The following is a 12,906-nucleotide window of genomic DNA, read 5'->3' as shown; positions in this document are numbered from 1 at the left end:
CCGGCGCTACTTTTCTGATGGCGCTTTCGAGGACGCTCGAGGACTCGGTCGCTCGTCTTGTCCGACATGAACGGCTCTAGGTTTAGGAGGATTTGGAGCCGACGAGATGGGAGATATATTCCGCAGATGACATTCGCGCCGTAGTTCGAAAATTACCGTTCATCTTGTCATTTCGTTCGACGCGCGGGCAAAAAGAGCGTTTAAAAGCGTACGCTTTGTCAGGCACGGCCGTGGGCATCGGGGACGCGCCTAGTGATTTTCCGTTATCGGGCTGATCCGACGAGTGGCGGGAGGGGGACGGAGGAGGGAGAAGGGGGAGGTAAAGTGTGACGGTGACGAGGACAGGTCGGTGTTGAGGAGAATGCGAATACCGAGGCGACGCGGACGGCGCACCGACACGTACAACGATACAAACACCCCGGCTACTTAGAGACGAGGGAAATGGGACTAGCCATTTGGGGCAAACTACCCCTAGGCTAGCTCACGCGACCGATCTTATCGTCGGCTCAGCCTGGGCTCTCGCCTCGAACGTACATCGCGCGGACATGTACACGTGACGGTCTACCACATGCACGGAAGCGGAATCCGCCTCGGCTATCTTGCCGCGGAATTGATTTCTTGCATTCGTTATTTCCTTGGGACTCAGCTAAGTACATATATACATATATGTTGTTTTTTTTTCACTTCGACGAATCGTGGCGATTAAGCGCACATTGAAATATTCATAAAGATACTATCGCCACTACCCACATCGGGAAAAACGAGCTTGAAATCAAGACGAGCGTTATCGCACGCGCAAGATCCACCGAGTCGCCCCGTTATCCCTTTGTAATAAAGTTTCTCTAGATCAATAAAATTTTATACAAGAGCTCAATATCAATAACAAGAAAATTTCTTAATAACATTTTGCCTTTTTATCTAACTTTTTTCTCTCGCAAAAAATATCCATTTACAGTGATTATAACAAAATCGATAAAATTTTATACAAGATCTCAATATTAATAGCAGGAAAAAATTTTTAATAATATTTTGCCTCTTTACCTAATCTTTTTCCTCTTGCAAAAAAAATATTATCCATTTATAGTGATTATAGTAAAATCGATTGACCTGGATTGTATATAAAATAGTCAACCAAAGAAAAAGGAATATAAGAGCAAGCTCTCTCTTGTTATATAGTATTGTATTTTGAAATTGTATTGACTGAACGTCAATGACCCGAAAAATATATTGTTTTGCGTTGACCTAGTTCATCGAAATATTGATACATGCCTATCTGAATCGTGGCGGTTCGATTGGACAAATTGTTCTAGAATCACGATCATCGTTCAACTTGCACCACATCGCGCGTTAGCCAACAACTTCTCGACTGCCGCTTATTATTTGTCGGTTTCTATCCTGATCAAACCGCGATATCGCCGAGAGGGTCCGAGACTCCTTTGCAACTTGAGAGCGTGGCGCTTACACAATCATACCGGGGCATTTCGCTGAGATCCTTCGGATTACACGGGGTCGGTCTTGCGAGTAACTCAAGTCGAACTTAACAGTCGGTTAAGTCCGCGGATAGTTCAGACCGTTTGGCTAGTCCGGTTCGTACGGAGGGCATGAAGTCCGAGAACTGTAAGCCACTACGTAACCCCGGCGGCCATGGGGGGGTTCGGCCGAGGTCATGGAGACGTGCCAGTCTTATCTCGATTTGCATAAATTCATAGTTTGCGGCTTAGGCCCTAGGAACTAAGGATACCGGGCGTAAACCTCGATTACCTTATGCCGCGTCATCAAACTTTCAATTCCTTCGGCGTCTTGTTTCCAATTAGTGCGTGATCGTACTTGAGATCTCACCCTGATCAAAGTAAAATTATTCGATCTAAGATTATTCATGAATAACACGGTTCTCCTTATAAATATTTCTTCTTATATACGTTAGCGCAGGTCGATCTTTCCCGTCTCGCAAATAACGCGAATAATGCAGCGCCGCTCAAATTTATTAAAACACATTGCGATATGTTCCAACAACATTTTTTATACACACTATTGATTTACTAACGAGTGTTAGCTATCATTCGCTTTTAGCAACGCGAAAGCCTCGCTTTAGGGCAATTATAGCTCGCGGAAGCAGCGGCGCTGCTTCAAATAAAGGGCATTTGGCATTTTTGACGTGCGCTCGTCGACATGATGAAGGCCTCCGGGCGCGCGAGTATAAGCCGCGGACGCTTTATGGAATTAATAAAATATTCACTCGGCACAGACAGACGGCAAAGTAAGGCATATAATAATTTTCTGACACGCCACCTTGTGTGCTGTCTCCGACCGCCAGGCGGCCGTACGTGACCGCTATCGCCGAATCAGATCAGAAAATGGCGCAAACTCCGATAAATAAGATAAATAATGTAATGCGCCTTCCGTACCCGTATACGGCGTACCCCTCCTCCCTGCGAAAAACTTTCAAAGTCGCGTGCACGTCCATCAGCACGCGGCGAACCCTAATGCCGTGTTTCGCGCGGAATGGCTACGATTGGCCTCGTTCAAGGAGATTCCCCGGGAGTGACCATTACGCTGCTTGCGCCGCCGAGTAAAAGTCGTTATTTGACTATCTCCGATCGCGTGTCTGTGCGCCAAGCGTTACTCTATCAATTTCTTTCGTGCCATTAACCGCATTGACGTTGCGTTTGCATTGCACTTTAACGTACGTACATTTGCCTTACGCAAATTACGCAAAGCTCACACTTAGATAATATTATTATTTTTTATAACGAGTGGCGTAAAGCAAAAAAAAGTTTTGTGATGATAGTTGTAATTATTAATAGTGCGCAATGCGCTTTCGCGAATAATTTGAATCTTCCAAGTGGATTCTTTCGCTATAAGCCATCGCGAAGGGGGATTCTCCCGATTCGACGAGACTTTGATATTTTTAATGAACGCGGAAGGCTAAATTCCATGGGGATCTCGACGGACGCGAGGATACGCGATAATCATTAGACATAGATTCGCAGGGGTGACTGTCCGTTCCCTCGTTTCAACCCTCCCCCTCCCGTCTCTCCGTGCCTCCGCACTTATCCGCACCGAATTTCAGGGCCTCCGTCGTTCCTCCCCCTCGGCCCATTCTGCCAGGATGCAGTTCCGCTCGCAAACTCGGACTGCAGCCATGGGGGATGCACGGGGTGGTGAGGCGGTGCAGTCGGTTGCCATGGCGACCTATCGTCACTGGACACCCTTCACCCCTCATTTCACCTACGTTCTATCCCCATGCACGGTGATCCGGCGGCCGGACAACATCGTCCCATACCGAGCCAAAAACACTGGTCTCTTATTACGCGCAGCTAAGCCCATGAATTGTCTTCCCTCGCGTCGGGTTTTGACCATCGATTCTCCCCGCCCGATTCCACGATCATTCGCAACGCGTACGGATTCTTTTATCGTATACGCCGTACGAACAAGATGTTACGCTCCATCCGCTCGGCGGAAAACAATAGCGTATTACTCGCGTCAGAATTTTTGGCAGGTCCGTCGGCTGTTATTCGTATATCGTGCCGATATGCAGCGGAATCATTAGTAGTCGCGCGTTCGCTGTTCGCGGTTCAGGTTGGTTCGTTGTAAAAATAATTACATTCGGTCGCTACGGGAAATGTAATACAATTGCCCGCGCAAGGATACCGAAATGTACTCTAATTACAGTGGGAAGGTAATGAAAAATAGATATACAGAACGCAGCGCCGCGCACATACATACATTCCGCGCGTCTGTGTAGGGGTTGAAAGGGGGTTGTTTAATAATTAATAATCACGATACCGAGGTTTAGAGAATACATATATAAGCACGTATTCTCGATAACTCGAAATAATGCAACAGAGAATAAAATAAAAGTGAATTTATGTCACTTTTGACTATGAGCAAATGTCCGACGTTATACTTTCACGTGAGCGCCGCGTGGTGTCTTAATACATTCGGCATACTATCCGGATGACAGCCACACCCTTTTCTGGTCACGCGACAGACGACTTTACGGATTCAGGAATAATTAATAGGACTCTAGGGAGTTGATATCGCAATCGTTTCAACCATCAAAATATGTTGAAAATTCCGAGTCGAGCTCAATTTTATAGCCGACAATTGAACCTCTGAATTAATACGAAGATAAAATAACGACTGTGTATCTACGACACGATATAGGCTATTTAACATTGTCATTTTATCGCGGTCTATGCTGTTAAAACGATAATTATAGCGGGATACAAAACGTACGCGATCGACTATTTGAAAAGTAACAGAATGATTTCGACGGTCTCCTGGTTTTTTTTTACATATTACATCGGCTGCGCCGCGTTCAGCATTGGCAGCCGATGTTATCTGCCTTGATAATTAATGGTCGACGCATACCTAAAGCGACAGTGAATCCGCGCAATAGTGTTTATAGATAGTAAAGCGGTGGTATGAGCAAGCACGCAACGCGATCAATGGGCCGATCGATCGATCTACACTAAACGTGATACACCGGTAGTGCCAATAGTCTGTTACGTATTCGGACAATCGGGGGACGGGGGAGGGGTGCCACGACCCCTTCGTGTCCTGCTGGCACAGTGACCCTGTTATCCATACAGCTAGCCGGAGCACATTCTCGTACAAATACACGCCCGCACGTTTCGCGCGCGTCGGCTATGTACACCCGATGCGCGCGTATTGGTCGCCATCGATACCGATCAAATACCAAAGATTCTGAGGCAGCCCGAAACGCACGTGCCCCCCGCACCGAGACGCCTGTTGCACACGATGTCGCCCTACGAAATATTTGCGGACTTCGCGCCTTCGATGCCTCGCGCCAGCGCCGATCATCGCCGGAATCCTGGCTGGCACCGCGTATGCTGACGGCCGCGTAGCGAAGCACGCGTTTTACGCGAGCAACGGTATCGTTGATTTAATATTATAAGGGTTACGTGCATATATTTCGAGAGGACGCTTTGCTTTCCTCTTGCTCCTATTATCAGCAATACCTATTACACGGCTCCTATTTATGCACTCGTGTGTGTTTGGTTCCAGAAGTCAAGGAGTTTGCGTCTATCGTACTTCATGCCGATGTATATACGAATTTAGCAAAATTTATTTTACCTACAATCTTAATTACTTTATTGCCTATTAAAAATTGCGTGTCTTTTCAGAACAAATAAAGTTGATTTTTTTAAAATACAAATATTGCTATGCAATCGGAGATTAAATATATTCGCTAAAATTACATTTCCCACTGACTTAATTTTTCGCATTAAATATAGTTTAATAATCATGCGCCCTAGATTCATTAAGAAACGACAAGCTCAAATAATAAATCACATCTGCTACGTCACAATCAGATCATAAAATGCTGAAGATTTTAATTAAATGTGCATAAATAAAGTCGCTCGGGGAGTTGATAAATGTCTTCTGTCAATGCGACGATGTGATTCTCGATGAAACGCATACTGCTCGAATAATCACCTGCGAATTATACCGCAGCATCGTTATTGCTCACAGACGAGATAATCGCGCGATCGTAATTATCGACGATGCGATATCGACCAGTCGATCGACGGAACGAAATTTATTGTCACATCGTATTTAACCGGCGGCGTGAACTGTCCGAGTCGCTGGGTCTCGTGCACGTGTACGCCGGCATGTGCGTACACGCACGCATGTATACATATGTATATGTATATACTTATATACATGTATATGTATATGTATATACGTTGCACCCCGTGCGATCCCGTGTTTATTTCCACAATCAGGCGAATCATAATGCTATTATCAGAGGGTGCAGCACGCGGGGGTGAGCCATCGTGTCCCTGCACCACGGTGGCACACGACCCACTGATACGGTGACCCTATTGAGTGCGAACGCAATCGTGTGTGGGACGAGCCACGGTTAGGCTCCGATCATGTTTGACATGGTAACTTGCGTTGCAGATACAGCAAGTTTATGCCGATCAAATCATTAGACGCGAACGAAGACGTCAGTCCAACGGAACGATTGTCGAAATGTGCCCACGTATCGCGAGAAATCATAGCACGATTCTTTGCAATTGAAACATGTAGCGCCGATAAATCACTCACGAATTCATTAGTATGCGCAATTTTATTTTAAAAAATTCATTTCTCGTAATTATTCAATTCCGCATTTTTATAAAAATAATTCTCGAATATCTTGATTCCGGAATCAATTTTCTTAATTTAGGAACTTTTGTGCATCAAATTGTTAAACCTATTATTCAGAGAACAGCTTTTTATCATATAGCATTTAACGGTTCTGAGAAAATAAACATGCACGGAGATCATTAACGATGTAACGATCAAAAATATGTCATGGAATATTTTCATTCTAAATTTCATCGTTAATGAAATCAAAGATAATGATCGATACGATCCTCATCGAGTCCGCATAATTGGCCGGATTTTATACAATGGAAATGACGGTGGGTATGCGGTTGATTTATTGTGGCGCTGTACCGTTGTTGCCGGTAATTTTATCTCCATCAAACGTTTTTCCAGGAAATCGAAACCAAATGGGAGTATTAATATCTCATTGTACGCTCGCGTGTCGCCGACACTTTTCCCGCTCGCGCTGGGCTTTTCCATCGATTTATATCCCCTCCCACCATTTTTCTCGCCGATTAAAGTGAGTACTCGCGAAACCGCGCGCATCGAATCACAGTGGCAGCGTTTGAAATTGACAAAATGTTCATGATCACAAAAACAATTATACGCGGTTCGTGATTTTATTATTGACTCGCCACGGTGTCGATAATCAAACAAATACTTGTAATTAACAGCGAAAAATTAGCGTGAAGTGATCCACTGTGCCAGAGCTCGACAGAGAGCAATTTACAAGACGGCTTAATTAAAAAGCACTCTATCAATGGTATTCGTTTGTATTTTTGATTTCCAAGTAATAAACGATACGCATTAGCGTAATCTAAATTAATCCTCGTCGATTGTAATTATTTTCGGTTTTGCATCAATTGATGGAACATGATGCGACGCAGCCTTTTAGTAATAACATATTCGTGATGTTAATACTGTATGTACCACTTTTAATATTAAAATTATTTCGGATTAATATTTCAACAGCTTAAAATATTTGTTGAAAGTAAAAACTTATGACCTATGGGGGGCTCCGATCGCTAAATTCTTTTTTAAACAATTAAAAGACCGTAATTATATAAAATATTTTCAGATAGTCATTATCGAACGTTTTAACCACACGGCGCGATAACTCTTGTCTTAACACTAGATTATTTGACTTTAATGTCCCTTAGGCCGTGAAGGCGACAAGTCTCGAAGGTATAGCGGATAAAGATAGACCCTTGATAACGCTCTACTAAGATACTGTTGTTTGGAAGCAAGTAGCCGTATCTTGATTAGAATCTTTGTCCTTTACGGTTATCTGTAGTGCTGGATGTAGATACGCATGTAAAACTCGATTAGTTGCATCTGTAGCTGAAATTGGTATATGGTGAAACGTTTCGACATTAACGAATGTATGCTTTTCTATGTACACATTACATACTCCTTACATTTATGTATATTTCGTCAAATCGACAAGTCTATAAACCAGCCCTTTTCCCTTCATTGTTAAAACTACGCAATTGTGCAAAAGAGGCTCGTTCGCCAAACGGTTATATCTACTTTGTGCCGTAAAGTCATTTATTTCGGCCGGTAATGAGAACATAAAAGATACCTGCAGAACATATATGGAACGCGCGCGTTCGCCGTTATTTCATATTTTTACGAACGCCGAGAGCCTTCGAAATGATTATGTCGAAAGGATAAAGGCCTCCGTGATACGAATTAAAACGGTGCGCGCGGATTGCGTCAAAGCAGCAAATCTCCCTGGGAGTTCAAACAAGAATAGAAAGGCCAAAGATACAATTCAGACTTTTCTGAATCTATAATATAGGTAGAGAAAAGATTTCGGCTTCGTTCTTTATTATTTGTCAATTTAAATGGAAGCTTACGATTTAAATTTTTTGATGTAATGATTTTACGATGTAATAAATAATTTTATTAATTTCGTTTATATTTACTTAATAGTAAATTTAAATAATGAAATATAATGATAATGAAAAATAATGATAATTTTAATATTACAGCATTATATATTTTTTGGTTTTGAATAATTCTAAAGTTGAATCTTCAAATTACGAAGAAATAAAAAGAAAAAAATGTTTAAACACTTATTTAAAAATTCGGACTTAGCAAGTAAAATAAACAGTACTTAAAAATAATTATACGTGTATAATGCTACACGTCTCATCAACTCTTTACTAAATAATCTACAATGGAAAGGGTGTGCGCGACTTCTGAGATACTCTGTATACGTTGACTCGTCACGCCCTTCAATTATTATGCCGCCTATCGCGCCGTTAGACTTCCGCAAGCAATTACTTAACAGAGTTCGTAGACATGTAAAGATATCCGAGAACGAAGATAACTAATCCTGATGATTCGTTGAAACAGCAAATTGAGCCACTATCCTCTCTGCACAAGCCAAACTTAACGTTATACGAGTAATTAAACAGAATGTGCAACAGGCCGTATGCGATTTATAATTTCCAATAAAAGCCTGATGCTTTAGTTAAATTTTCTGTGGCCGTTGATCTCGTTGTATAAAACAGAAAAACTAAATATCACTTTATGATATCGATTAAATTATAAATCCGCATAATCCCACATTACCGCACACCTCTAATTGCCATCAATAATTATCGCATACCTGTCAGTGCCCGGAAACGTTGTTAAAATAATGTTTAAACTGCACGCTTTAATTACGTTGCTACCTGTTGCTGCCTGATTGCAAAATAAATATTTATTTGTTTGAATATTAATCTGTTATCTGTGCATTGCGCTTGGGTATTATGAGGAAAAATATTCTTGGCTGTGCATCAAAAAGAGAATTCGATACCATCGACCTCCCTTTAAACCACTTTAAACCAATCGCCACGCGGATATATCAGTTCGCCGCAGTGTTACCTGTTTATTGTATTTAAAATACAATGCAAATTTTATCTGCTTAATGAAGTGGACATAAACGCAATGTTTCCCGACTCCGACTTTTTTTTTGAAAAAACAAGGAAAACTGCACGCTTATGATATTTATCTCATATTTTATATCAATAGTTTTAGAAGAAGATACGTTACGATCGCAATTGAAAATAAGATAATCGTTTCTTATCAACTGCAGATTAACTAAACGTTAACTTGAAGGTGCGAGTTAAGATAAGCAGTAAAACTGTTGCATGTGACAGACGGTTAAGCCATTTAAAAAGATAAGAAATAACCGACTCGGGATCGTGCGTGCAAGACGGTCGGTTGAGAGAATCTACCATGCGTTAAAGGCGCGCCGCACGAGGGGGTAAGCACGTTGCGTGTCCGCGTATTCTTGACACAGGGTGCACCTGTAGGGGGCCCACAAGGAAGTGAGACCCCATGTGCACGAGTGCTCACTCACCGTAGCGAAGACGTTGGCGAAAGTTAGGTGCTCTTTTAAAGAGCCGGATATCCTTTCGAGGCGCTAGACCGCCTTTTAACAGCTCCAACGGTTATTTTTACACGTGATTGTAACTGTCCTACGTGATCTTTCGCAGCGGGAGATCTCGGAAAATCGGATTAAATATAGGATATAAAAATTAATAAAAATAGTCCATTGTTTCTACGAGCATCTATCCCTTGTTTCTTTCTTTAAGATTTTCACAAAATTCAACGCATTTGTTTGATGATCGTACAAATTGTGATGCGGATCTACGGAAAAAAGAAAACGCGGCAAAGGGTATTTGCCCGAACGTTTCAGAGTTCCGCTTCGCGCCTGTGCTATCGCTCGACGATTTTCATCGTGTGCTATTTAGATACAAGGGTATACGAAACGGAGTCTAATGCTTCTACGACGTAAAGGTTGTCAATTTCGAGTATTTCTGAACGAACGTAACGTGAGCAAGTTCCCAGGAGCGACGATCGGTCGTCATAGTTACCGGATTTGTCCGTTGTCGCCGCGCCGGGAAGCGCACCTTCAATCTGCATTGTTAAGATCACGGACGCGCGAACGTCAATAAGTGCCGCCACTTACGGATGCATTCTGCGACACGGTGAACGCGTGTACACACGCGTATGCGCGCGTGCCTGAGTGCGTGGAGGAACGTGTTGCGGGTTCACGCCGCGGAACCATTCGGAGAATGTACTCGGGTAGAACGAGGCGGACGAGATTCGGACGCCATTACCGCGGACATTGTCCGGCGGAAATCATTAAACTAAAATCTAACTACGGGGCTAATATAGCAAACCCGGGCCTATTCTGAAAGCTTTCATACCCAGCCGCAATTCGCTTCGGTTTAGGCCGCAAGTACGGGTCCGTGGGGACAAAGCGTATAACTCATTGCCGGAATTCCCACGGATTCGCCGACGATGATGGCACCGCGGTGAAGACGGCAGTGGCAAGTTTCAATGTAAATCCAGGTAATGGCAATTAATCGACGACGTTCTAACACGCTACTTTTTGAAATTCAAACTTTGTATACATCGCTACGTTGTGGATGTACGTTATAGGTACTTTTGTATATCTTCGGAGATCTGCGTAAATTCGAATTCCATACTTGTAGATTGAAAACCAATGTAATCCAGACGCTATTCAAGTATCGCCTATAGAGTTATGAGCCCCGACAGCGATGTGTTAATGTTTAGGGACACGGTCCAATCAATTGGCTGCACTAAACTCCAACGCAGCTACTAGATATTTAATATCGCTGCGTAAATGGTTCCTGTCGACGATTTATCTTACGCGCTGTTTACGTCTTGTCTACTAATCAGTCTTATCTTTGTTTCTTTTTGTTTATATTATCGCAGTATCATTCTAGACTAAAAACTTTTAGTCACTTCCGTTCGATACACTGCTCAAATTTTTTTCAGCCCAGCTGCCAGAGCATATCAACAAATAAGATTTCGAAAGGAAAAGGGGAAAGGATTGTCAAAACGAGTAAAAACATTACATTACGAGTGAAAGTGATCGAGCAAGGTGAAACGAGCGGAAGTAGCCGGTCGCCCGACGTACGCACGTAACCCCGGAACGAGTTTAAATAACAATTTCGCGGGAGAAAATGAGCCATCAAAAACAATGCGACAGTTAAAAGGTTTAATTCGAATGGTCAAAGGTGGAGGAGCGGAGCGACTCTGTTTGACTGCAGTCCAGGACCGAGGGAAAGCGAGAAGCACAGAAGAGAGCGACGAATAGAGGACGGTGGCGAAGAGGGGAGGGGGAGTTATGGAGGATGAGAAAAAGAGGGTAGCGGTCGGAGCGAAGGGGAGCGCGAAGTTGAACCGAGGTACCCCTTTCAGTGCCGACGTAGCCGACCTCCGTGCAAACGTATACGGGTACGCCTGTACTAGTATGCCGGGCGAATTATTATGGTGAAACGAGTACGAAAGCACCCCAATATCCTCCGTCGGCGGCGGCAGCGGCGCGGCCACGAATCCATCGTACGTACATATGTTTCAGCGCGCGACTTGCCTGTGTACGGCCGCGTACACGCATTTCTCGCTCTGTGGTATATCATTGAGTATGAAGTTGCTGGCCGGGCAGGAATGCTAATACCGTGGCTGTCACCGGCAGCAGCGAGGTTCACCAATCCGTCTGTCCGTCCGTACGTCCGTCCGTCCGGCATCGAGTTTAGACTTTTCCGCAGACTCGCGGACTCGAACAGTTCAGGAGTGCCAGGGGTTCGTAAGGAGTTCGTCAACGGGATGTATAAATCGCGATCGCGAATTATCCAGCGTCAGAATATAGTAGCTATATACTATTGTCCAAGAATATGAAACACTTTTCATATTTCTGATGCCTGAATAGCAATGAAATATATTCAGAGTTTTATAGATCACGTTCTCTTTCAACGGTTTGCTGAATTCCTTGAGCAGGAGCGATGTATTTTCAGAGAAAAGTCGATATTGCTGCTTTTAAGATTTCTTTTGCAAATTTTGTACCAGAATAAAAACAAAAGACAAGTTATGTAACGGATCTCGGAATAAAAAAGTTTATCTTAGACATTTTTTTTGTACTTGATAAAAGAAAAAAACAGACATTGAGATTCAAAGAACACTTATCATTGACTTGACAGCGCGAATGACTGTTAAACCGTGTTTAAGGTTTCCCGATTGCACCTGTTTACGACAACACGCATTTGATAATCGGAATCGAATATGTCAGTCGCTCAGTTCTGGCGGATCACGCACATGCACATTACAACTTGATGGAGTAGGATGGGAGAAAAGACTGACTCTAGGGAGTCGATGCCATTGATCTGCTCGATCTATGGAAGCTGGACGCTCGCAAATCAACCACCACTTTGCCATGCATGTATTCGGTTTTGTATACATGCGTGCGCAATCACATGCTTCCTTGTCATTACGCTACTGCTTTAGTATACATTCGTGGGTGAATCGAGAAGTAAGTCAATATCGAATATGGAATCTGATATGGAATGTTCTTTCGAAAATTTACAAGAGCGAGATGACTTTTATAAATTGCCCGGAAACAAGCTCCACACGTTTTTATATACCATATGTAAAATCATGTGCATGCTCTTTTCAAGATTGTCACGCTTTGCGCGAGGATCGAACGATCGAACGATATTTGATTAAAATAATCGTGCGTTTCATAAGAAGCTGTCATAAGCTTCCGAGTAAGCTTCTAAGATTTCGGTATCGTAATTCTGATTGCTTTACAAGCGTAATTCCGGCCGCCCGTATTCAGACATCGAAGATCGATTTGGTGGCCGTGACATAACTCACTAAACAAAACGAACGCGCAACGCGGCAAACGGTGGTTGACAAAAAACAAAAGCAAAAGCCAGAAAAAATAAAGTGAGAGGGAAGAGAGTTAGGCGGCGAGGAAGAGAGAGA

The sequence above is a fragment of the Temnothorax curvispinosus genome, unplaced genomic scaffold (genome assembly GCF_003070985.1).
Source record: "Temnothorax curvispinosus isolate PA1 unplaced genomic scaffold, ASM307098v1 QBEX01017838.1, whole genome shotgun sequence".
In the NCBI taxonomy this organism is placed as follows: Eukaryota; Metazoa; Arthropoda; class Insecta; order Hymenoptera; family Formicidae; genus Temnothorax; species Temnothorax curvispinosus.
The sequence above is the reverse complement of the archived record's forward strand: the minus strand, read 5'-3'. Positions refer to the sequence as shown.